Below are 24,708 nucleotides of genomic sequence, written 5' to 3' on the forward strand. Positions count from 1 at the left end.
TATATATAAATTACTTTTTCTATGAAAGACTTTAGCTTACTTAGATAGTAATCTTAGTCAATGTCCTTATGCAGTGTGTACCAAGACACTATTAAAAAAATTTCCACTGGTATTTCATTTATTCTAACATCTTGTATCTTGATTGCAGTCTAGTCATTTACAGAAAGATAAGAAGTCCAGCAAAAAAATAAAGTTACCTATCATTATTGCCATTAATAAGATTTGAAAATAATCTTCTCAAACAAAAATAATAATTAAGTATTTATTTGAAAACAATTTTTAAAGTACTAGGTAACAAACTTAGTTTTTCTTTTAAGGGGTTATCTTAAATGATTAAAGAGTTCCTTAGAATATCATACATTGGAGAATTTTTAAACTACTGATGTTTTAAAAGAAACTATAAAAGTGTTTATAAAAGTATAGTCAAAAGAGCTATTTTTAGAATATTTTATGCACTCACATTTTGTATATATAAAAATATATGTGTTTGTTAAGTACAAATGCCCACAAATATCCACAAGTGGAGCTGGGATACAGATGGTTCTGGGTAGCCACACTTGGGTGTTTGCAAAGGTTTTATGTGTTCTTAGATGCTGTGCCATTTCTCTTGTTTTAAAATCTTGTTAGGCACTTGTTTATTAATTGTATAGTTTTTAAGAAATGATTTCAATTGTTTTTAAGAAATAAAAATATCTTGCTTGAGATGGTATTAAAGTCAGAAATATCACTTCATTGGTAATTATATTTTGAAATATAAACATAATATTTATATTGGGGATACAGTTGTGGAGAATAAAAGAAGCACAGATAAGAAAGGGAGAAAGAAAGGAAGGAAGGAAGAGTGGGAAGGAAGAAGGCAGGAAGGGAGGAAGAAAGAAGGAGGACAGAGGAAGGAAAAAAAGAAAGAAGACAAGATTGGAGAGAGGGAAAGAGGAAGAAAGAGGCGGATGTGGCTGGGGATGGCACAGTGAGAGAATTGGAGGAAGGAAAAAGAGCAACAAGAAAGGGAAGAGAAAGAAGAGAAGAGAGGGAAAGGAAGCAAAGGGAGGGAGGGGAGTAAGAGGAAGAAAGGAGGCCTTGCGTTTGCTGTTAAAGAGAATGAAAAAAATATTTTGAGCAGATATCAGAATAAAATGGCAAAATTATTTGTTTGTCCTAACCTAAAATGTTTTCTAATGCATCTAATGCATCTGATTTTCCTGCTACTATCCAGGATGTAAAAGAATCAAAGAGGTTTTTTTTTTTGTTTTTTTGTTTTTTTTTTTTTGACGATGTGGAATAAAAAATATCATCTTTTGTGATGTCACTGTTCATTTTAGGATATACTATTTTTACCTCAAAGACCTATATTACCGGCATATTTATTACCCACCATTCATTCTGCTCATATATGGAAATTATTGCTTTGCCTTTCTTTCCAACACAATTATGTACAGTCCTGTGAACATTTCAGCTAATGCTTTCAAAATTACAATTAATGAATAAATTAACAAAATGAAGAATTTATGGAAATAGAATATTCAGTGAGTAAAAAAGAACACTGAGTCATATGCATGGACAGCTTTCTTCTCACAAAGGAGAGTGCATGCCTTTTCTATTTACATATGCACATGCATTTGTTTGTTGGGTTCTATGTAATTCAGTAGGCTCGTATTTATTTTCTTGTGTTTCTAAAAATAAACACTAGCAAATTTAAAGTATGGAGAGATTTTCTTGAGGCAGAATGATTCTTGTGAAATGAGAACAACATCTGAGGCAATTATAGCTAAGTTTACCGGCACTTCCAGAATTCTCTGCATGGACAGTAGTGTATATGGTGACCTCCCAGGTTGAGTCAACTATTACCAATCATTCTAGTGTTGATATTGTCTTAGCTGATATTCAGTTTCGCAATACTGATAGTACTGTTTTCTAGTTACATTAATGGAAATTTATAATTCAATTTTAAATAGAATGTGTCATTCAAAATAAATTAGTCTTTATCTTCAACGTGTAAAATGACAATTATTGATAGAAACAATTGAGGAAAATATATTAAAAAGATACACTTTTGTTCTCATATAAAACTATATTAAAGGTTTTTTTTTTCTCCAGAAATTGGTGTGCTGGAGAGATGGCTTAGTGGTTAAGAGCGATGACTGCTCTTCCAGAGGTCCTGAGTTCAATTTGCAGCAACCACATGGTGGCTCAAAACCATCTGTAATGCCCTCTTCTGAAGTGCCTGAGGACAGTGAGAGTGTACTCATATAAATAATAAAATAAATCTTTTAAAATAAGAGAAAGAAATTGGTTTCAAATATTAAATTAGTTATTGGAAATCACAACATATAAAATTCATTGTCTTTTACTCAAGTAATTAAACAAATATTCCCAGTTGAGATTCATTTGAAACTTTATAAGCAAAAGTTTGTGGGACAGATCCTTTAGACCTTGGACAGGACTGAGAATAGATAAATAGATAATATTCACAAAATTTGAGTTCTCATTATTTTTCTTTATGCACACATACATATTCATACATATATTTTCCTGAAAAAGAAAAAAAGAGTGATGTGACTTGGGCCAGGAAATCAGAGCCCATGTCAACAGTCTAATAAAGTCCTTGAATTTAATACTTATACTATTAATTTGGTAATACAAAGTGGTCTGAATCTGTCACCATACAATTACCAAAAGTTGAAATAACTAGTCAGATAGGGATTATGACATAAAAATATACTAAATATTTTAACTAATACTTAGATGAAGGCCTATCAGTAAATGACAATGATAGAGTAGGCCCTATCAGTTTATGAAGTTTATGAGGGAGAAGTGTTATTAAATATAAGTATGTAAGGATCCAAACAAAAATACATATTCTGGCTTATGACTCATTTCTTTGTAAAAAAAAAAAAAAGATAAAATACATTCTTCTAGTTTAGTAAGGATATTTTATTATAAGCATTATTGAATGGATGTAGTGTGAAATTACATATCTGAAAGAAAATATAAATAATAATAAGATCAATTTTAAATCTTTCTTTTCTGATGATTCAACTTTTAGTTCAACACCATTTATTGATTTTCTGCTTCTGTGGTTTTTGTCTTATATTCTAAATCACTGAAAAGGAATACATGACATCTCTTAGCTTTATTAAATTTAGATTTGAAAACAATCATATGAAGAGATCAATTTAATATACTCTTGGAAATTTCAGGCAAAGCTATGTCTGAGGCTGATTTAGACATTGGTAGGGAAAGACATCATTCATAATGGATCATCAAGATTTACTTCTTGATTATTTATTCATTTTCTTATTATTTTTGCTATTTTTTACCTATTTAATTCAGATCCCTAATCACTGCCCTTCTCCTCCTCCTCTGAGTGGTTAGGGGACACTTTTGATAGCCCCTAACCCTGGCACGTCAATTCTCATTAGACTAGGCACATTTTCTCCCACTGAGGCCAGACAAGGCAGGCTAGCTAGATGAAAATATCCCACATATAGGAATCATCTTTTGAGATAGGCCTTGTTCCAGATGTTTAGGACCCACATGAGGATTAGTTGCATATCTGCTACATATGTTCATGGAGGCCTAAGCTCAGCTTGTGTATGTTCATTGTGGTGGTTCAGACTCTGAGAGCCCCAAAGGTTCAAGTTAGTTGACTCTGCTGGTCTTCCTGTGGAATTCCCATTCTCTTACTGGCTGCAATTCCTGCTGTTCTTCCAAGAGTTCTCAAGTTCTATTCACTTGAGGATTTGTTTGGCTCTTGGTACCAGCATCTACCTGAATCACCTGGGTGGAGCACCTCAGAGGACAGTCATGCTAGACTTAGATGTGATTCACATCACTGAGCAAATAGAACCTGGAGAGGCTTCCTCCTGTAGCCAGACAGGAATCCCAATGGAGTGATACGGACACCAACACCTCCCCACCCCCAGAAAACTTTTGACTTAAAATTTATCCTGATTACAGGAAAGGCAGGGACAGGAGATGGAGCAGAGACTGAGGAAATGGCCAGCCAATAACTGACCCAACGTGAGACCTATCCCATGAGTAAATACCAATTCCTGACACTCTAAATAACACTTTGTTGTGCTTGCAGAAAATATTTACTTCTACAAAGAGGCAGGCCTTTATCACTAAACTGCTATTGAATGCATGAGTAGCTAAGAAGACAATTCAAAAACAAATTGGGAATACATAAAGAGCATGAGAAAAGTAGGTCATTCATTGGATGACAGAAAGTGATGATAAGGGAGGCTTTGCAAAGAGTCATGTTCTAAACCACATTTAGAAGCCCATACTATTCGGTAGAACATAGAGGAATTTTAACTACTGATCATGATGAGAATAATTTTCAATAGACCATTGTACCTACAGAATAAAAAATAGGGGAAATTTTGAGGATGAAGTAAATAAACAGATGGTACAGATGAGCAGCATATGTAAATTATGTGAGCTAGAATAGAATGCGCCAATACTATATCCTTATAAAACTTAAATAGTGATATCCTTACTCTCAGATGGGAGTAAGCTAGAAATAGGATCTAAATGTAGAGGTCATATAAGAATAAATTCATATTTAAACTGGGTTGGAGCCAATACAAGAATAAATAAAGACTTTAGATGTATCAGTGCTTTCACTGTTCCAGACAGTTTGGTTAATATTTTATCCGGACATGTTCTAAAACAACAACAACAACAAAAACCAAATAAACAAAAAGAGGCCTTTGGACATAGCCTATAGTCTACCAGATAGTTTCTTGATTGACTTAATTGGTACATAAAGGTTGATACCATTCTAAGGACTGGAATCCTTGAATGTATGAAAAGGAACAAAAGCTAGTGGAACACCAAGTTCTATTGTCCTTTGCTTCTTCGCTGTGGATACGCTGTGACCCGTTACTTTATGTTCTGTCTGCCATGGCTCTCCTCCTTGATAGGCTATATCTATAAACTGTGAGATGAAAAAAAACTCTGTCTTTTAAGTTGCTTTTGTAAGAGTAAAAGTAATCAACATACTGCAATGCACATAAACAAAGATCATTTAAACAATATGAAAGTATATGTATGAAAGCTACAAAGATGTCTCACCAGAAGTATTCCTTGCTGTACCTTCATCTTGAGATTCAAGCCCTAATAATGGTGATTAAATGAGTATGTATCCTTTAAGCTACCCTTTCAATGTCTGTTTTAGCAACCCCAGCATATAGGAGCTGTGTGATTTCTTAATGTACTGGTGAGCGCTAGGCTTATTAAGTTGCTTCACTCTATGTGAAATTCACTGCTGGTGAATTCACAGAAGTGTAGAATTTCCATTCATTTCAACACTTCATTAGAGTTAGTCCTATGTCCCACCACTTTATAATATTTTGCAAAATGTGTGGGACACTCTTAATATTGAGGAAATAAGAGTAACTTGTTTGTTTTGCTTACATTTCTTCATGGGATAGCCTTGACTGTGACTTGCTTTGCTATAAAGACCATTAAATAAAGCACTCTTCATGCAAATTCTTACCAGTTGCTGTAAGGCTGCCATATTCCCTACTTAACTTTGTTACCTCTGTCTATAGATTATTGGATTGTCTGTCATGGACAGTAGAAATATTTTCCTGATTCCTCTAGCCTGCTTGTAGGTCTTCTTGGTAACTGCCTCAAAGCCACAGTCTGTACAAATCCATTGCACAATAAAGATGAATGAATTTTGTATAGACAATTTTCTTGAGGAAAGACTTTTACCGTTTTGTTCTTAATACATACACAAATGTAGGAAGTATTAGAATAAGACTAAAATAGCATTGGAGAACCAGGATTGTCAATAACACAGGTCTATTTTCTCAGAAGAAGAAAATGAATGATGTCTAGTCAACTGGAATGCCAGAGTGAAAAGTGAACAATCAACCTGTGATTCATTGCTATTTTATTAGGAGCCAGCCTCCACCTGGATGGATCCTGCAATATCTTGAGCATAGTTCAGGCTCTAATTCTGTAGTGAATAGAACACATCCTTCCTCTAAGCTGTAGCCCTGATCTCTGTTTATCAGCCAACAATTCATTTGTATTATAAAGATCACAGGTCACAAGTTCCACTAAGTTTAAATGTGTAAGAAAAGTAAACCAGGAGATCAGTGCCTGGAGGGCATGACCCAGGGTCTGCAAAGATACCATGCTCTTGAGTTTCATTCTTAACCTTTTGCTGATCACTCCCTGACAAGCTGTGGTACTTGCAAGGTGTAGGGGGCTCTTCTGGGATCCTCAGAACACAAAGGATTCAAGGACCTACCTATGTTTTCAAGCTTGCGAGATGTGGTGTGTGGTTTCTTTCATTATTCATTTTTCTATATTGGTGCTAGAGGGTTTGTTTGCTTGTTTAAATTAATTTTGCTTTTAGAAAATTTGACAAACTTATACATCATATATGCAGCAATCTTGCCCCAACTCTCTACCAGGCCTCTCAATACACCACTAACTTATGTAAGTATTTCTTTCCTATTAATACCCACTGATATTAAGCAGGACTGCCAGTTTTACCATGGGTTTGGCATTGTCTATTGGAGCCTGGTGGGCTCGGCAACTTGTAAGCAACAGAAGACAGTGGTTCCCTTGTGAACAAGAATTTCTGGAAAGAAGCTATGTCTGCAGAAGTTGATTTCAGCTATGTCATCATAGGCTGGTTGACTGATTAGAACTTGAAGGATGTGAAAAAACTGGAATGCTACAGGTATAAAGGATAATTACAATTGATACTGAGTTATCTTTAACCCTCTGATTGGTGATTGAAAACATCAGAGCTAATATGCTGTGGTTAAGCGATACAAAAAAATTGGGATGTAGTAATTTAATGAAAACCCCAGGTTTTTACCGACTAAAGATGTCATATGTGGTTTAAAGCCTATTTTGGATGTAGCCAACAAGGTATTTGAAAAGCATCTTGATTTAAGGCATTTTGGTTGATTACTATAAATAGTTTATGAAATTACATGGAATTTGAGGTGAATTAAATCTGTATTCCCGGGTCATGGCCACTTTCATTTGGTTTTAGAATAAACTATTTCTCATCTCCTTTGAAGTTAGAGCTGCATATGCCAACACTCTTTCCCTGGCATCTATCAATAGACATTAGTTTAGAGATAAAGAGTAAGGCTGGGTGAATCCCTACTCCTTCTTTGTCACAATGTTGATAGAGTCAGTCTTGTGTTTACCCAGGGTAGGTGACTTGAGTTGTTGTAAGTTAATAATTGTAAGCTTATCTAATCTGAAGAATGGCAGTTTGTATCCTGTTGCCCTGTCTGCTGGCTTTTACATACATCTAGTCTCCACTTTCTTAAGATTCTCTGAGCATTGGCAAGAGTGGTGGACATGTCTCATTTAGAACATTTCTTACCAAAGCTTTCATGTAATGAAACCGACAAATACTGTCACATCCGCAAAACAGAAATTTAATTAAAATCTCTGTAACCCTGTAAGAAATCTATTCACCACGATGTTCTATGGTAGCTTGCATCAGTTCTTTCTTTTTTCTTCTTTAAAGAAACTACGATTTTTTTTTTTTTTTTGATACACAGGACCCTCTACTACCTGCCATTATAATACATAGCCTCAGCAACACACTGCTCTACAAAACATGGTCTTGGAACATCTGCTCATCTTCAGACCTGCACTTCACAGAAGCACCTGCTTGACAGTGGTCTTTCCAGGAAAGCTGCAGGAGCCTCTACTTCTAAGAATATAAGAATCTCCCATGTTTATCCATACATGAATTCTGTCCTTATTCAAACGCTAGACAACTTAGCCTCTTCCAAATTGACATTATGCACAAAGAGATATTTTCCAGAAGAATTACATTCTAGTTTCAGATACAAGAGATATACATCCTCTTCCCCACAGTGATATGATATGTGCATGTGCATAAAAAGATGTGTGCATGTATAGAAAAGGAGTTAGAAACAGAGACAAAGATTGGCTGCTCTCTAATTGCCAGCTGCACTCTCCAGTTGCTTGCAAGCTCTTCAACTGCACATCCTTTGAATGAAAGAACTGACTTCCTGTGCTTTATTGTATCTTTCCTATCCTGGAGAGATGTGCAGGCTAACTGTAGCTTTTTTTGTTTTTAATCTTTGTATGTATTTCTTTCTGCCTCATAATGAACTGTTCTCACTTGCATTCGTTTTCCAGACTCTTCTAACCACTGGCATTCTTCATAACAGAGAATATGCCCTTTGAATCTGATCTCCCATTTATTGTACTGGGTTTTGTCCATGTGCCTCCATGGCTCACATAGTTTTTAAACTGTTTTACTGGCTGTCTATGACAAAAGTTATTATCTGATTGAGTTCTGGAAGTTAATTTGTTTCTCTTAGTCAAGATGATAATTTCATATTTTGAAAATGAATTCTGAAAATAAAGCATGTATCTTAAAAAAAAATGGCAAGTGGACTGGTGATGAGAAAATGTAGCCAAGACAAGATTTCAGACATTAGCAATTTAGTGTGTTGATTTAGATTGTCCATTCCACTTACTACTTGACCCATGGCAGGAAGGCTTTCTTGAAATAACATGGGGATTGCTATTTTCTCTTAGAACATTCCTGTATTTTATAATGTATTTTGCCACAGTATGCTTTTAAAAATTGCTAAATTCACTCTGTCTGCAAAATATTACATATGTATGTTTTCAAGGTATTAGATAACCTATGTGCTCTTCTCCGGAAAATAGTGTTTCTCCCGATCTCAATATTCCTTAGTTGCTTGTAAGTTTTGTTCAGGGTGAGGCCTCATTGGCTTGCTCCCATCCAATTTGGCATGTCTATTGTTGTCCCTGTTCAGCTCATTTTCAGGCAGTCATGTTGTTGAGACTTTAAGGGTGTAGCTTCTGTCATTACCAAGAGACACAGTTTCCCTGCCAACTCCCTGATTCTCTGGCACTTACAGTCTTTCTGAACCCTCTCTAACAATGTTCCCTAGGCTTAGTTGCAGAAGTGTTCATAGACCTATCCCTTTATTTAGAAATAAACATAATATATATTATATAAATAAATATTATATATGCATATAATAATGTACGTAATAATGAGTAATCAAGAGATCATAGATTTGAAAGAGAGCAAATGAATATATGGGAAAAGAGAAGGGAGAAATGATGTAATATCATTCCAAAACCAAAATTAAAAAAGAGCTATATATTCAGTCTTGCCTACAACTAACAGGAAACAGTGGTACAATATATTTAAGTCAACATGTTCTTTAAAGACACAGTTTCAAATAAACATGATTTCAATTCCCATGGTAATACCATGTTAGATAAAACCACGTTGGTAGCCATTATTACCTGTACTGGGTTACTGAAGAAATAGGAAGGAAGGCAGCATGTAATATAAACTCAACTGAAAAAAAAAAAAACACAGGGTACTCTCATTCTTTATGCATGCTAATGTTTTCATAGATATGGAGCGAGCAAGCGTATGTGAAAGACACTCCTAGTCCCTACTGACAACTTAACACATTATCTGTATTTTAATGTCCCATGATTTTTTTTTACTATGGTTACCATATTATAGTTAGCCAATTTGATTTAAAACAAACAGTATCCAGATGACTCAAAGAACCATACAAACACAGTTTAACACATAGAAAATCAGTACAATATTGTTGCCCACTTAGAATGTATTTTAGACAGCACAAGGTGCTAAGTATGTATGGAAACTAAAGGGATGCAGTGGTAGTCTATGAGCTCAGTGACCCTGCAGCATCTACCCTTTAGTGATGCCTGCTTAGAGGAAGGCTTCTAATAGATACGTTAGATGATTTGCCATTTGGTAATATCTATATTACTGCACTTTTCTATTTCAATATTTCTATAATAACTATACACTAACATGAAAAGACTCCCTGTGCTTTTCTAATCCATTGGTCAAATCCAGAGGACTGATCAATACATGGTTCATTGTAGGTCTTTCCAAAGACCAAATATAAATTTGTTCTTTCCTCCACAGAAAGGAGCTGCCAATGAAGCAGCTAAAAAGATATTTGTTCTAGGCCCTTGCCTCTAATACCCACAGGAGAGCAGCAGGCAAATCCCTAAGCAAAGAGAAGAATTGGGAGGCCTCTGGACTGTGCCTCGATCTCTTACCAGAGCCACTTTTACCAGTAGATATTTTCCACAGCCCTTCTCCACTCTGAGGGATTTGGCTTGTTAATGCTCATCAGACACTGACAGATACTCGACCACACGGAGAGATGTGGGCCAAGTCCAAACCCCTGCTGTGATGTAGTCACAGCTAAAATGCAAGCATTCTAATTTGCTCTGGATTTCTAGAGGCTGCAACACTGTTTGGTGACATGAAGTTGTTGGCTAAACTAAAACAACTAAACAGACAGCCATTTGGAAGCCTGACCAACAAAACTCAGAATTCATGAAATGATCTGAATGTTTAAAAGTGAACATGGCAATCCAGAGAGAGAGAAAAAGAGGAAGGAAGGGAGAGAGAGAGAGAGAGAGAGAGAGAGAGAGAGAGAGAGAGAGAGAGCCAGCCCTAGGTCATTTTCACTTGAGATCTAGGAGACATTAGTTCCCTGATTGAAGTCACCATGAACTTCCCCCTGTGTAGCATTACAGAATGGACCCTTTACTCTCCATATATCACTATTTTCCTATTGGGCATCAAGCTGGACTTACCTTAGGTAGAACTAGAATAGGGATACATTTCAGAACGCAGTGAGTAAGAATGTGGCTCAGGTTTGTAATCCTAGAACTTGGGAAGCTAAGGCATAAGAACAGCCAAAAGTTGAAAGCCAGATTTGACTTTATTGAGAGTTTCAAAATAGCCTAAGCTACAGAGAAAACTTGTTTCACCAAAATAAAAGAAACGATATGACCCAGCAGGACTTTTATGGATTCTAGACAATACCATTTTTTCCAAAATCAAGTAAATGTTCCAGATATCATGGGAGAATTAAAACTGAGAAAGTGCTCACATATTTGAGGTATTACATGCAGTGGAATAGGATGGGGCATGTAAGTTGAGTATAAGTTCTAAAAAACTTGATATGTAAAAGTTTAACACTTTGTTAATGGAGCTTTGTAAAAGTTTTTAGAAGACAGTATTAAGGACTTTACAAAGAAACTATTTTATTATAAAATTAGGATCTATAGCCTATAAAGTGGCATTGAAATGCAAAGTGAGTTCTGAAACATTTGACCTTAAGACTACCCAATAAAGCAGTTGTACTTTAGAATTCTTGAGTCAAACATCATTAGATTTTTCCAGGAATGGTGATTCCCAACTATCACTCCAGCATTTAGGATGCTGAGGAGTGAGGCTCAACCGAGGCCTCATTTGTGAGGTAAATATATATATATATATATATATATATATATATATATATGTGTGTGTGTGTGTGTGTGTGTGTGTGTGTGTGTGTGTGTGTGTGTATTGACTGATTTTTTCAATTAATGTCAGAAATGCAAATTATACATATATAAAATTACTTTAAATAAACTCAAAACTGTATAGCAAATGGATTTTCTGATTGTATTCTTAAGAAATAGCAGTTTTGAGGACTTAAGTGAGATAATAAAACTTAATATGAGATAAATATGCATGACTAATGAAAAAGTAATACTTAGAACTAATATTTTCTATTTTATTTATATATTTCTCCAGAATAATTTTATTTGACATCTATAACATAGAAAAAAAACTAAGCCCTATTTGAAAGCATGAAATTCATAATATAAATATTACAAAGTAATGAAGAAATATTAACAACTGTAAATTATAGCCCTTTATTAATAAGTAAGCAGAAAAGCAATAGAGAACTTTTGGAAATGAACATATTTTACCAATAATATTAAAAAATTCTTTATAAATAATGCTAGAATAGCAACAATAATACAATATCAAGCAACTTTGTTATCTTCAGGGAAGTCCTTTTAGTACCCTGAGTACATTTATGATGCTAGATCCAGTTAGTTTTAAACTGCTGGCATTTTCATGTATACTATACACATATTTTTATATACTTCTAGATATATTTTGTATACTTCTAGATTATATACAATATATTATAGTATATATTATATTCTAGATTATATATCTCTAGATTAGCTATAAAACTCAATTTAGAAAAAATACTGTGTACATAGATAAATATGGGCAGCAGAAAATAGTGCATATGCTTTTAATAGACTTTACATTATTTTATTTCCTAACAGTTGGCAGAATCTGTACTCTTGGAATCTATGTTTGAACAAATGAAGGTCAAATCTAATTCTCACGAACATATTGGAACAAATTCTGCCACTGTTTATTGTAATATACATTTTGTGTACTGTTACTTTTTGATTTTCTTTGATATATGCAAATAATGAAATCTTTGACATTGTTAGTTCTTGACAATCATTTTTCCATCTTAAACAGCATTGATAATGCTCATATCCACCAAATATAGGATCAATAAATTATCCCACACATAAATGTGATGATACATATCCACATAGGTATGTTTGCTGTGCACCATCATACTCTTTTATTCATAAGAGCCATGAGTATACTTCACACCTGTGTGCATTGGTGAATAGTTCCTGAAACCACCAAGTCCAGTGTCAGCAATGTTATTGTTTGCTAGATGTTTGAGCTAATATATTGCCAAAGTCAGGATTTAGAATTTAAATTTTTCTTCTCATTTATTTAGTGAAACACTTTTTTTAAGGGAGCAAAAGAAGGCATGGATCACTATTCACAGTTTTCTTGTCAGTTTCAGAATGTATTACCCTAATAACATGAGACAATCATTATCATCAAGGTTGTCACGGTTTCTGTGTTGTGAAATATTCTTGATCTTTTATGTAGTCACCTAGACTTCTTTGAAACTCTAGAATGCATTGCTTATTTATAGAAAAAATATGCCTTATCTTTTATAAATGTTTTTGTTTTCAAAACTTTTAGTAACCCAAATTTAATTTAATAATGTTTTCAATAAAAGCTCATACTTAATACATTTTCTTATAATTAGAAAATAGAATCTCAATACCATAATAAATGTGTAGTATGAATAACCCCTCCCCTCCATTTTTCTCAGGAACTGATTACATTTGCAGGGAAAGTTATTATGAAAGGACTCGGAATTACTAGGAACAAAATATCCTTAAGGAGAATTCAGTGTTATTTATTCCATCTTAGCCTCACTCCAGCTTTCTCAGAGAATATAACTATGAGAGTTACTATGGCCTTATAAATATAGTTCATACCATGAATAATCAATCATAAAAATTAAAAGTGTGCAACTTTAAAAGATCTTCCTATTGTCACTTGAAACACTGATGAATTGCATTTTACTGGGTTTCTAAAACTGTAGAAATATCTAGAAGATTCTTTAAAAATGCATATCTGACTTTCTGGTTAGAAAATGTCAAAAGAATTAATAATTAAGAAATTTGTAGATCATAATCAGGAAGGTCATACTCCTGTGTGCACGAATTTCTTTTCTTTCTGTAGAGCTGAATATAGCAAAATGCAGTTAGTTTACTGGGAAAGATAGACATTGTTTTTAAAGCTGCATTGTTAAGTTCTCAGTGCATCACCAAGACTTTAGGAAGTACTAGTTGATCAATCAATCATTCATGAATGACTAATGAATGATGAAGCACATGCATGAATGGATGGATACTTTGGTTAGAACAATGTTATCACTTTAATACATATTTCACATGGGTTTTTAAATTTATAAAGGAGTATTATTGATCAAGGCAAACACTGCTTTAAACAGATGTAATGTTAATATGCTAAGAAGAAAATATTGAAAATTTTAACCAAGGTCTCAGTTTTCCATTGGCTATATTGTAATGAGTTTTTTCTTCATTTATATATGTTTTGCGTTGCTTAAACACTTGTGGTTATATTGTTTAAGCTGAAGATTAATTAATCAATGAAGATGTCCCATTCATGCCATTTTCACAAAGTTACACTTATTAAAATGTATTAGTTTTATTTTGCCAATAATATATAGTAGCTGCTAAAGGAATTACAGGAAATTAAGAGTGGTTATGTATATTGCCTACTGTTTGTCTTATAACTTCAGCATTATGTTTCTGTTTGTTTCCACATATATTAAATGAGGCATATTTTCTTAGAAAACTGATATACAATTCTAATAACATGAAAAAAAGTAAGTTGGGAGGACAAGAAAATGGAAGGAAGGAAGAAAAGATAAAAGAGAAGAATTAGGAACCAGGGTGTAGAATGCTCAAAAGAAGCAAGTAGCTTCTATAGAAAGTGAAGAACACACGAAAGTTACAAAAGATGACTGTTTACACAGTGCTACTTCTTCATAACTCTAGCGAAAAATAAACTGCCTTCAGGTCTCATCTTTGTTATCCAAATTAAGCACTGCGATTTTCTGAGTCTAATACATGTGTTGTGGGATGGATGATAGACTGAACATTTCATGTTTTAAGACAGAAACATATGCTAAAGAGCAGGATTCCTTCATTATCTATAGAAAGCCAAAAGCATGGTTTCTCAAAAAATCTTTTTTTTTCCTTAAGTGAATTAGTGGTGAACATTTTAAAGCGAAATGTGAATTATGCTCAGTCAAATAGATTTTAAATATATAAAATATTGGTTCCTAGCCAGATGCCCTGAATATGAGGAAGGGCAGAATGAAAATACTTGAGCTAATTAAAAAGATGCTCAATAACAAGATGTACTTTTGAGATATAAATATGCTGGAGGTGAAAAGTGATCGATAGTAATTGTGAGGGAGCAATGGATAAAAAAGCACGGGAAACCCTGAAATGAAAATCCACACGAATGGCATGACCTAACATGAGCTACAGAAAATTGAAATGAGTACAACAGAAGAAAAGGTTCAAGGAAGCCACGATTAAAGATGAAAGGTAAATTGCTTCGAATATGAAGACAAATAATTAGGTTCCTGACAGAGATAATGCTCCTATAATGAGGCCTCTGAGAAATCTAGAGGAAACAGTGAAAACAGATATGGATATTTCACTAATTGAATTACTATTCCGTATTAGCTTTGACTACAGAGGGAAAAGTGATTGTCACATAAATCCTAGGATGGAATTACAAAATGTTCCTTCAACAAACACAAATGATAGGATATCATCTTGGCATTACAGAAGATAATTGTGCTATTTATAATTAATGGGGTATATTAAACAATGCAGCTAATTTTCTTTCCATTTACTGAATATGAGAATTGTAGGGTATTGAAGGGACTCTTGAGTGTGTAAAATCCAGAGTATACGTGTGTTGTTACATGGGCACAGCTGTGTCAAGGACCATAACCACACACCCAGAAAGAAATGGAAAAAGCCTTACCTTCTGGTTCATGTGTGGATACTGGTAGTGTTTGTAGACAAATCACCCACCAGGATATCTTTCTTGTCCCAGATATTTATAGCCTGAGATTGGCTAAACCCACACCAGCGGTATACCATAAACCATGCCTTCATGTTTATCTGTATGCAATAATCCTGATGACTTGTTCAGTTGTGTGCTTTAACCCTGCTTATTTTGTATATAAAAATATACAAAGTAAGTTTCCTAGATAATGCTTTTTCTCGGGCAGAAAACCTATCCACAGGGGGCCAGTTTTTGTTTATGTTTGTTTGTTTGTTTGTTTGTTTCATTTCTGTGTGTTTCTATCGTTTTTCTCATTTCCTTTCCTCACGATTAGGTCCAAGACCCTGAAGCCAAGCAAAGCACATGACAGAAGATAGTATCTTTAAACTTCTGTTTCTTTTAGAGGATAGTAACATGATTCCGGATAGATTTATTACAAGGCTTCTGGCCATTCTTAAGTAATATAAGACGAACAATCCAGCAATATATCTCAGCATAGTATGTGAAATAACTGTGTGTAAATATTAGAGAATATGCCACAGAGAAGCTTGATCTTAGAAGAAACAATAACATTGAACTCCACTGATGCTGAAGCCATCATGTAATACCCCAGGCTCTGTTTATGAAAGTTGATCACAGAGATTTCCTCCAGTTGAGGAGGAGAGATCAGAACTTAGACTGTATTAGTTGATGATTCTTGCAGGCCACAATATATGAAGTGAGCTCTTCAAATTTGTCTTTTTAAAAAATAGGGTCTCTCATGGTAATCAGATCTTATAGATTAAACTTCTTTGGCTGGACACCTATGCCTAGGGATGCTATTATCCCAATATCCTCTGTGCTGATACAACGTGTTTGTTACACAAAGGGCTATTATATGCAAGCTGGATCAAATCCAGGGCCTCATGTTCTAGCACCTATGAGTAAAATGTTATTTGAATATGATTTTTGGTACTATGATGGTATTTAATATATTGAACTGTAGCAAAATATTTGGTTGGATGTGATTGCATACATGCATAGTGGCAGAATTCTGGGGTTAGAGGTAGAAATTTCCAGAATCATCGACAAGCAGGGCCTAGGGTAAACATATCTCAAAGATAAATGGACAACAAGAGAAAAGGGCAGGAGTTAGAAAAGTGTCTTAGTTTAGTTTCTATTTCTGTGATAAGGAACATGACCAACTTGGAAAAGAAAGGGTGGATTTCAGTTTATAGTTTATAATCCATCATTAAGAAATGTTAAAGTAGAAACTCAAAGCAGAAACCTGTAGGCAGGAACTGATGCAGAGATCATAGAAGAGTCTTGCTTCCTCAATTGTTCCTCATAGCTTGCATAGTTTGTATTTTTATATATCCCATGCAGTGGTTTGAATAGGATGGGCCCCATAATCTCATAGATTGGAATTTTGGTCATTAGAAAGTGATACTATTTGACAGGAATTAGGGGGTGTGGCCTTGTTAGAGTAGGGGTGGTTTTATTGGAGGAAGTGTGACTTTGGGTTTGGGGTTTTCAAATGATCAAGACAGATTTGGTGTCTCTTTGCATCCTAATGCCTGGAAATTCAGGTCTAGAATTCTCAGCTACCTTTCCAGAACCATGCCTGCCGCATGCCACCAGGCTTCCTGCCATGGTGAAAGTAGAATAAAACCTCTGAAATTGTAAGCAAACCCCAAGTCAATGCTTTCTTTTATAAGAGTTACCTTAGTCATGTTGTCCATTGACAGAAATAAAGGATTAATTACTACAAAAGCTGGTACCAAGAGTGGGGTATAGATGTGATATGCCTGACAAGGCTGCTTGTAAGCAGAATGTGGACTTGGTTCCTTGGATTAGGAAAGCAGTTGAATGCTTTATGTGGCCCTTAATGGTCCAAGCTAGTAGTATCATAGAAAACAGTGAGAGGAATGTAGATTATGAAGGTCCATCTCAAGAAATTCAAGAAGAAATCAATATCAATAAGTGGTATAGGAACCATTCTTGTAGTATTTTGGTTGAGAATATGATAGCTTTCTGTCTTTGCCAAAAAAAAAAAAAAAAAAAAAAAAAAAAAAAAAAAAAAAAAAAAAAAAAAAAAAAAAATGCTGCCCAAAGATAAATTGAAGAGTTTTGGGTTAAAAACATTGGCAGAGGAGTTCATGACACTCTGATGTTGACTGTGTTCCTTTGGTTATAAATGACTATGCTTATATCCAATGTATAATAAAAAGGAGAAAACTAAGCAAAGAGAAATATACAACATGTACAACTTGAGGAGAAAAAAAGCACCAAGAAGTATAATAGAGCTAAGCCCAATGTTCAAGGAGTTAAAACCTTTAAATAAAATCCTTTTCCAAAATGGAATAAAGGGAGTAGTAACCTCAGGTAAAGACCCCACTCAGCTATGCTTCCAACTTGTAAAAAGAAATTAAAGAAAAGCTTAGGGCTGGGCGTGATGGTGCACACTTTTAATGCCAGCACTCAGGAGGCAGAGGAAGGCAAATCTCTGAGTTCAAGGCCAGCCTCCATTACAGACTATGTTCCAGGACAGCCAAACTTAGACAATGAAGGATGCTGGCAAAATCTAAGCTGGTATATTTGAAGCAGAGGACCTTGTCCCTGATCCAGCGAGCAGAAGATCATGGCAGCTTCAGCCATGTGGTCCAGTGTCTCTTTTCACTTTAATTCATTGTTTTAGAGTCAAGAATAGAAAAATAGGGGTTTATGAAATCAGCCACTATGACTAAGAAAATTTGCTGAAAATGCTGTGTATTTGAAGTCTGGATTGTCTTGTAGACCCCAAAACGTTGGATAGGCCTGTATCTTAGAATACCTGCTTAAAAAAAACAACACATTGGATATGGAAACAGCCTAAAAAAGAAAATTATTTTTTAGTCAACAAATCTGAAAGGAGTTGGAGCTATGAAGAGCCCTTTGATATTAGACATGGCAATACATAGTATGGGGTTTGTCCTGTTGTTTTAGGTCTTGCCTACGTCTAGCCTCGCTCCCTTACCTTTCCTCCCTTTTGGAGCGGTAACGTATATACTATGCCACTGTATGTTAGATGTATGTGACCTGTCATTGGATTTTGATTCTACATGGGATTACAGTTAAAAGATTGCCATGTGTATCAGAAGAGACCGTACACGTTAACATAGTGTTGAGATTGTAATAGATTATGGGGACTTTTGAAGTTAGACAAAATACATTTCACATTATGATTTGGCCACAGTCTGTTGATAGTAGAATGTGGCGGTTTCAATCTGATTATCCCCATTGCCTCATATATTTGAGTTCTTGGTCATTAGGTTGTAGTGATACATGGGAGGGAATAAGGATAGCCTTGTTGGAATAGGTGGGGCCTTCAGGTCACCTGGGATGGGCTTCAAGGTTTGAAAAAGCCCATTCTAAGCCAAGAGTGTCTTTCTTCCTGCTGCCTGCAGATCCAGATGCAGAACTCTCACCTATTCTCCAACACAATGTCTGCCTGCATCCCAACAGGATTTCTACTTTGGAGATAAAGGATTAAACCTCTGAAACTGTATAGAAGCCCCAAATTAAGTGCTTTCTTTTATAAGAGGTGCTGTGTTCATAATATCTGTTTACAGCAATAGAGCAGTGACTAAAACATCCAGGGCCACCTGCCCAAGGATGGCACTCTGGCACTCTCCAGTATGCTTGGCTATCCCACATCTCTTATCAGTCAAGAAAATGCCCAATAGAACTACCCACAGGCCATCTGATGTCCTTTTTCTCCTCAGAGTTTTTTTTTTCCCAGAGGGCTCTAGCCCCTCCGCCCCCAAATACAATACAATACAAACAAAACCAACAACAAAAATCTAACCAACTCAGTGATTTATCTATACCAAAATACAATCAGATGACAATGAAGTATCAAATTGTAGCAGATAATATTCACTATGGTTATATGATAGTGAAGTGAAGAACTGATGGAAGACATCTGTATGTTCACTGTTAGGGTAATAATAAATCACTATATTTCAGGAAAAGACACGTGACCTTTGTAGATACCATTATAATAATTTAACAGTCTTATTTTTTTCTCCCTGTTGGATTTCAATATGTTAAAACACTTCCAACATTTTCTCTTTTCTTACATTTAAATTTTAATATAGTGATGTTTGCCGATTCATTTGCAAGATGTTGGGAAACTGCGAGTTAGAATCTGCTAAACAACAATTGAGCAGGTTTGGTTGTTTACTCTCATAATCAAAATGAAATTGACAACTGAGCTCCAGAAAATGGCATGTGGCACTGTTTGTCAGCTTGCTGTCTTACAGTAGGTTTTATTGTTCAAAAAAATAGTTTGGAAGTCTGCAGAAAGATAAAGAGCCACATTTTCTGTCTTTTTGTATTTTTTTCTTCTTCTACATATTTTATCTGGGAGAATATTCGGCTTCAAGAAATCAATTATTATGTTTTCCTTTGACACAAAATGCAATAAAATGAAATGAAATAATAAAGTAGTCACTTTGGGCACACGTACAATAGCATCTGAATTGATCCACATATTAAAAAGTAAGCCTGTTTTTTTAAAGTAATTAAAACTCAGAATTCACATTTATAAAACCTGCTAATATGTGCACTGCCAACTTTAGATTCTAAAGATTTTGATTAGAGCTGACCCAGATTTTTCTCTTAGATGTCTTGCCTGTTTCACTTCTATTCAAAGTCCCCACCCTAATATTGATGGCTTTTTTATTACTACTGTCCTCGATGGTTTCCACACTCCAATTTTTTTCTTCTATATTCACTGTAGAAATAGTCTAAAAGTGTTCATGCCTCCCTCACCCCATGGTTGTGTTCTGCTACACTGGCCCCTGTCTGACCAGACATATATTATAGAGCCTTATAAAAATGGCAAAACGTTACTTTAAACCTCATGTTTATGCACAGGCTATTGGCAGCCTCCTAGCAGTAGAAAGTAACACGGAACTAAAAACCAAACCAAAGCTAAACAAAACAAAACCTTTATGACAAGCTCATTTGTTTTCTCAACTATATTCTTGTGCTATCTTAATTTGTTTTTCATTATTCGATTAGACTGAGACCTAAATTTTAGGAAACTGATCCCTTTATCATTAAATATCAATATTAAATTCATTATTTATCCCTTTCACTGTTCAGTGTGTTTATGAATGGGTTAAAGTGTGGCAGGCAGTTTTTGGTACAGATGGGAAAACAGCAGTAATGATCCTATTCTTTCTCATTCATCAGAATTATCACAGCAATTTCTGTGGATACAACTGATTTTTTACATGGTTTTGGAGTCAGTGCTACTGCTTATTGTGCTGCTAAAACTTAGGACGGAAGAATATCTACTATTAAAGAATGTGATTTTATTTTATTCTCTTCCTCCTTCCCTCCCTCCCTTCCTTCCTTCCTCCCTCCCTCCCTCCCTCCCTCCCTTCCTCCCTCCCTCCCTCCCTTCCTTCCTTCCTTCCTTCCTTCCTCCCTTCCTCCCTTCCTTCCATGCTTCCTTTCTTCCTTTCCTCCTTCATTCTCTCCATCTATCCATCTGTCCATCTACCTGTCTGTCCCTCTGTCTTTTTGTCTGTCTTTTTTTTTTTCATGATTATCTTTTCTGCAATGACTGTGTGCAATGTCTGAATGGATTTTCCTGTGAGACTTCAGAACAAAGAAATAGCTCATTATAATTCTTCTACTGTTCAAATATTTTTCTCTTATGGTCAAATTTTGCAAATATTCCTTGTTGATCTTAATATTCTGGAGTATCAATTTGCTAATATGTTAAAGAGCTAGCAGAAACTTCACAGGTAGTTCTATGATTACACACACACACACACACACACAGACACACACACACACACACACACACACACACATTTTACTTTCCTGTATGATAAGATCCAGTATTAGAGACCAACAACTCTGTTACAGCTTACATGTGAACAAATTTAGACTCTCAGAAGATTAGTCATATGATTGACATTGGAAAATACCCAGAAAAAGTTTTAGAGAAAGTGGTTAAAGATCTGACAAGATTTATACTAGAGTGATTATTTATTAAATTGGATATATTTATACACATATATTTACAACATACATGCACATTCATACTCAGAGATGCACACATACAAATTATAATATTAACAATTTATTTCATACTTCATAGTTATTGATTTCAATGCAGGACAAATTTCATAAATAATTTGCTTTTAAAGATTAACTTTTTCATACTAACCTTGAAGGTATAAGAACTGGGTAGGTTTCGCTGGGCGGTGGTGGCACACGCCTTTAATCCCAACACTTGGGAGCAGAGGCAGGCGGATTTCTGAGTTCAAGGCCAGCCTGGTCTACAGAGTGAGTTCCAGGACAGCCAGGGCTATACAGAGAAACCCTGTCTCGAAAAACCAAAAAAAAAAAAAAAAAAAAAAAAAAAAAAAAAAAAAAAAAAACAAAAACAAAAACAAACAAAACTGGGTAGGTTTCAAAGATTAAATGCTGTAGGGAACAACCTACAGATTCTTACAATTCTGCCAATTTAAAATGCATGAAACCTAAATGAAGACTTTAATAAGGACTACAAGAAGAAAACACTAAGAAATTGAAAACATTAGCGGATGCTATTTATTATGAACCTTGACAAATCATTAATGCCTAACACCACTCCAACAACATTGCAAAATTGCCACGTGATATTTATAACTAGTATGAACTGATTAATATTTAGACAGAGAGTTCTACCTAACTAAATTTCCAGCTAGACTTAATGCATGAGTAATATATGGTACCTTCAAATGTTTAGTTGTTTTGTATTACAATTAAAATAAATGCAACTAAATAAATATATATTGGCTCGTAATCGATAATGCTATAAATTTTGCTATCTGATGTATGATATAAAAATTTAAGTACCCTACATTTAACAGCTAATAAACACCCAATTATTTCTCAATTTAGCTAAAGAGTAGAACAATTATATTATCCTATAATGTTATATAATTTTGAAATAACAGAATTGCCCATTTAACTGATAATTGTTTTTATACAGTTACTTTTGCATAGTTTCATACTTTTCAAAAATGTACAGTAGAATAGAGCTTTTATTGCAGTAGCACAATGGGGTTCTAATATTCTACTAAAATTAAGTCATAAACTGTTACACAGAAAAAAGGCCTCACATTTTTAGCTGTAATATCACAAGTGGTGCATGCTTTCATTTCATTATGCAGTTCAGATAGAATAATTGCAATTACCATCAGACCACTTGCATTCTAGAAGAATCACCAAGGTAAGCTTGCTGTTTTGGGGGCTGTGGATCAGCTCTAGTTGCACTCCAAAGAACTATTTTGGTAATTCTACTTGCAAATCTGAGAGGGCTTATATTGCTCATGATATTAAGATAGCTCCTACCTTAACATAGGATTTAATGGTATTTTATGAAGTAACGGAGTATTTTGTATATAGTATCTTTCATCCTGGGCTACTGAAAACAGTTTAGTTTTGAACAGTTTTTTAAATGAACTCAACACTTGCTTGAGTGCATTCATGTAAGCATTTGTCTAGAGGTAGTTAAAAGATACAGTTTATAATATAGTATATTAGCCAAGAGTTTGAATATATTATTCTCATTTTATAGAAAGCAAATATAAGAAATATAATTTACCTTTGTTAAAGTTATATTCATATAGTTGGACCCTCTGGAATGGTATCATCTCCTTGGAGGGTGAGCTACCTTATTCACAAACATTGTCAGACATGAGAATCATTAGCTTTATCACTGCAATTATATGAGAAGTAAAAATAATTGTTGGTGGACATGAAACTCTTTGGTAGGGTAGATGACTAGTGGTATATTTTGTGTTACCACTTTTGGGAGACGTCACCTATGCTAGACTTGGTATGTTTTGTGATACAGTTTCTGGAGTCTTCTATGCTCCTGCAAGTAACAATTCTTTTTTTTCTGTAAGCCACTGCAAAACACTATTTGTTAACCAAGGTAGATTGAGTCTTTCATATACCTGCGGTCCGTAGGTACTTCTGTGTATCCCAGGAAACATAACAAATAGTCACTTAATTTAAAATTCAAAAGTAGGAGTTTTACCTTCATCAATCTTTCTCAATCCAGCTATTACAAATTTGTTCTAGCCTCAGACTTCCTAAGTCTAGGTTTTAAAACAGGAAAATGACAAATAATCATTGTGAAGATTAGCAAAGTAACTTAACCCTTATTAGCCTTATGGAAACATATTTATAGCAATTACACCAGATGTAAATACTATAGTGACTACTCAACCTGGCGACATGAGGCAATTTTGAACGTGTTTACATAATTTAATATTTTTGTTGGAAGAAAATATTTTGTCTTTGACCTAATGCTTATGATTTTGAGGACACTGTAATAAATTTAGTTCTAATGGTTTTTCCCTGTCTATCAAGCTATAAAGAACTACATATACCCTAGCTTGATATCCATGCAATTCTGCTCCAGCTCTCTGAAGCCTCCCCCCAAAACTGCCAGTGAGTGTTGCCATACAGGACATCCAATGTTAAACCTGTCAATATGAGTCTGCATATTTAATATCTATCATAATCATTAATGCAGAAACAGATGGATATGCAGCAAAGAGTGTGCTTTTTAATCTGCATTTCAAAAGCATAGAAAAAGTTTGATTCATTTGTCACTGTTAATTGCACTCCATACCATTGAAAGGAGAAGAAAGGAGGGATGAACATCAGATGTTTAAAAACTTACAGAAACAGTAGAAAAATAAGTAATATAGACATCAATATTAATATACAAGAAAGCAAGAGCAAAGGCTTGATCATAACAGGAATGATAAAAGAGTTTTGACTTGAACTCAGAAATCTGGATGAGATTGAGGACCACTGATTTGAAGGATATTTAAAATTATGACAATACTCTTCAATACAATTATTAAATGTCACTGTCATCATCAACCTGATCATATTTCTATGCCATGAGACATTATCATTTAATCAGCTACTGCAAACCTAACCAATTGCTTGTGCTGATGAAGCCATAGGCCTTAGAAGCTATCATGCCTCTTCCATTTCACAAGTTACATATAATTTCTAACTGTATTCTAAATATTTATCTACTTACCCTCAGATAAGGGAACCTCTCAGCCGGTGTCAAAGATTCTTGAGCCCAATACCCAAGTGGATGGAAGCTACTACAAAGTTTTCGACTGGTCAAACTGCAGAGAATAAAGGACATTGAGGTATCTAGCTCCAACTAACTCTTATGACCTCAGGGTGATGAACCATCACAGAAGAGGCAATACAAAGATTCTTAGAGTCAGTCAATCAGGACACCGACTATAAAATATTTTCAACAGGAGTTCTGGTTGTTTAAACAATACTTT

Source organism: Arvicanthis niloticus, chromosome 16 (assembly GCF_011762505.2).
Source record: "Arvicanthis niloticus isolate mArvNil1 chromosome 16, mArvNil1.pat.X, whole genome shotgun sequence".
NCBI classification, from domain to species: domain Eukaryota; kingdom Metazoa; phylum Chordata; class Mammalia; order Rodentia; family Muridae; genus Arvicanthis; species Arvicanthis niloticus.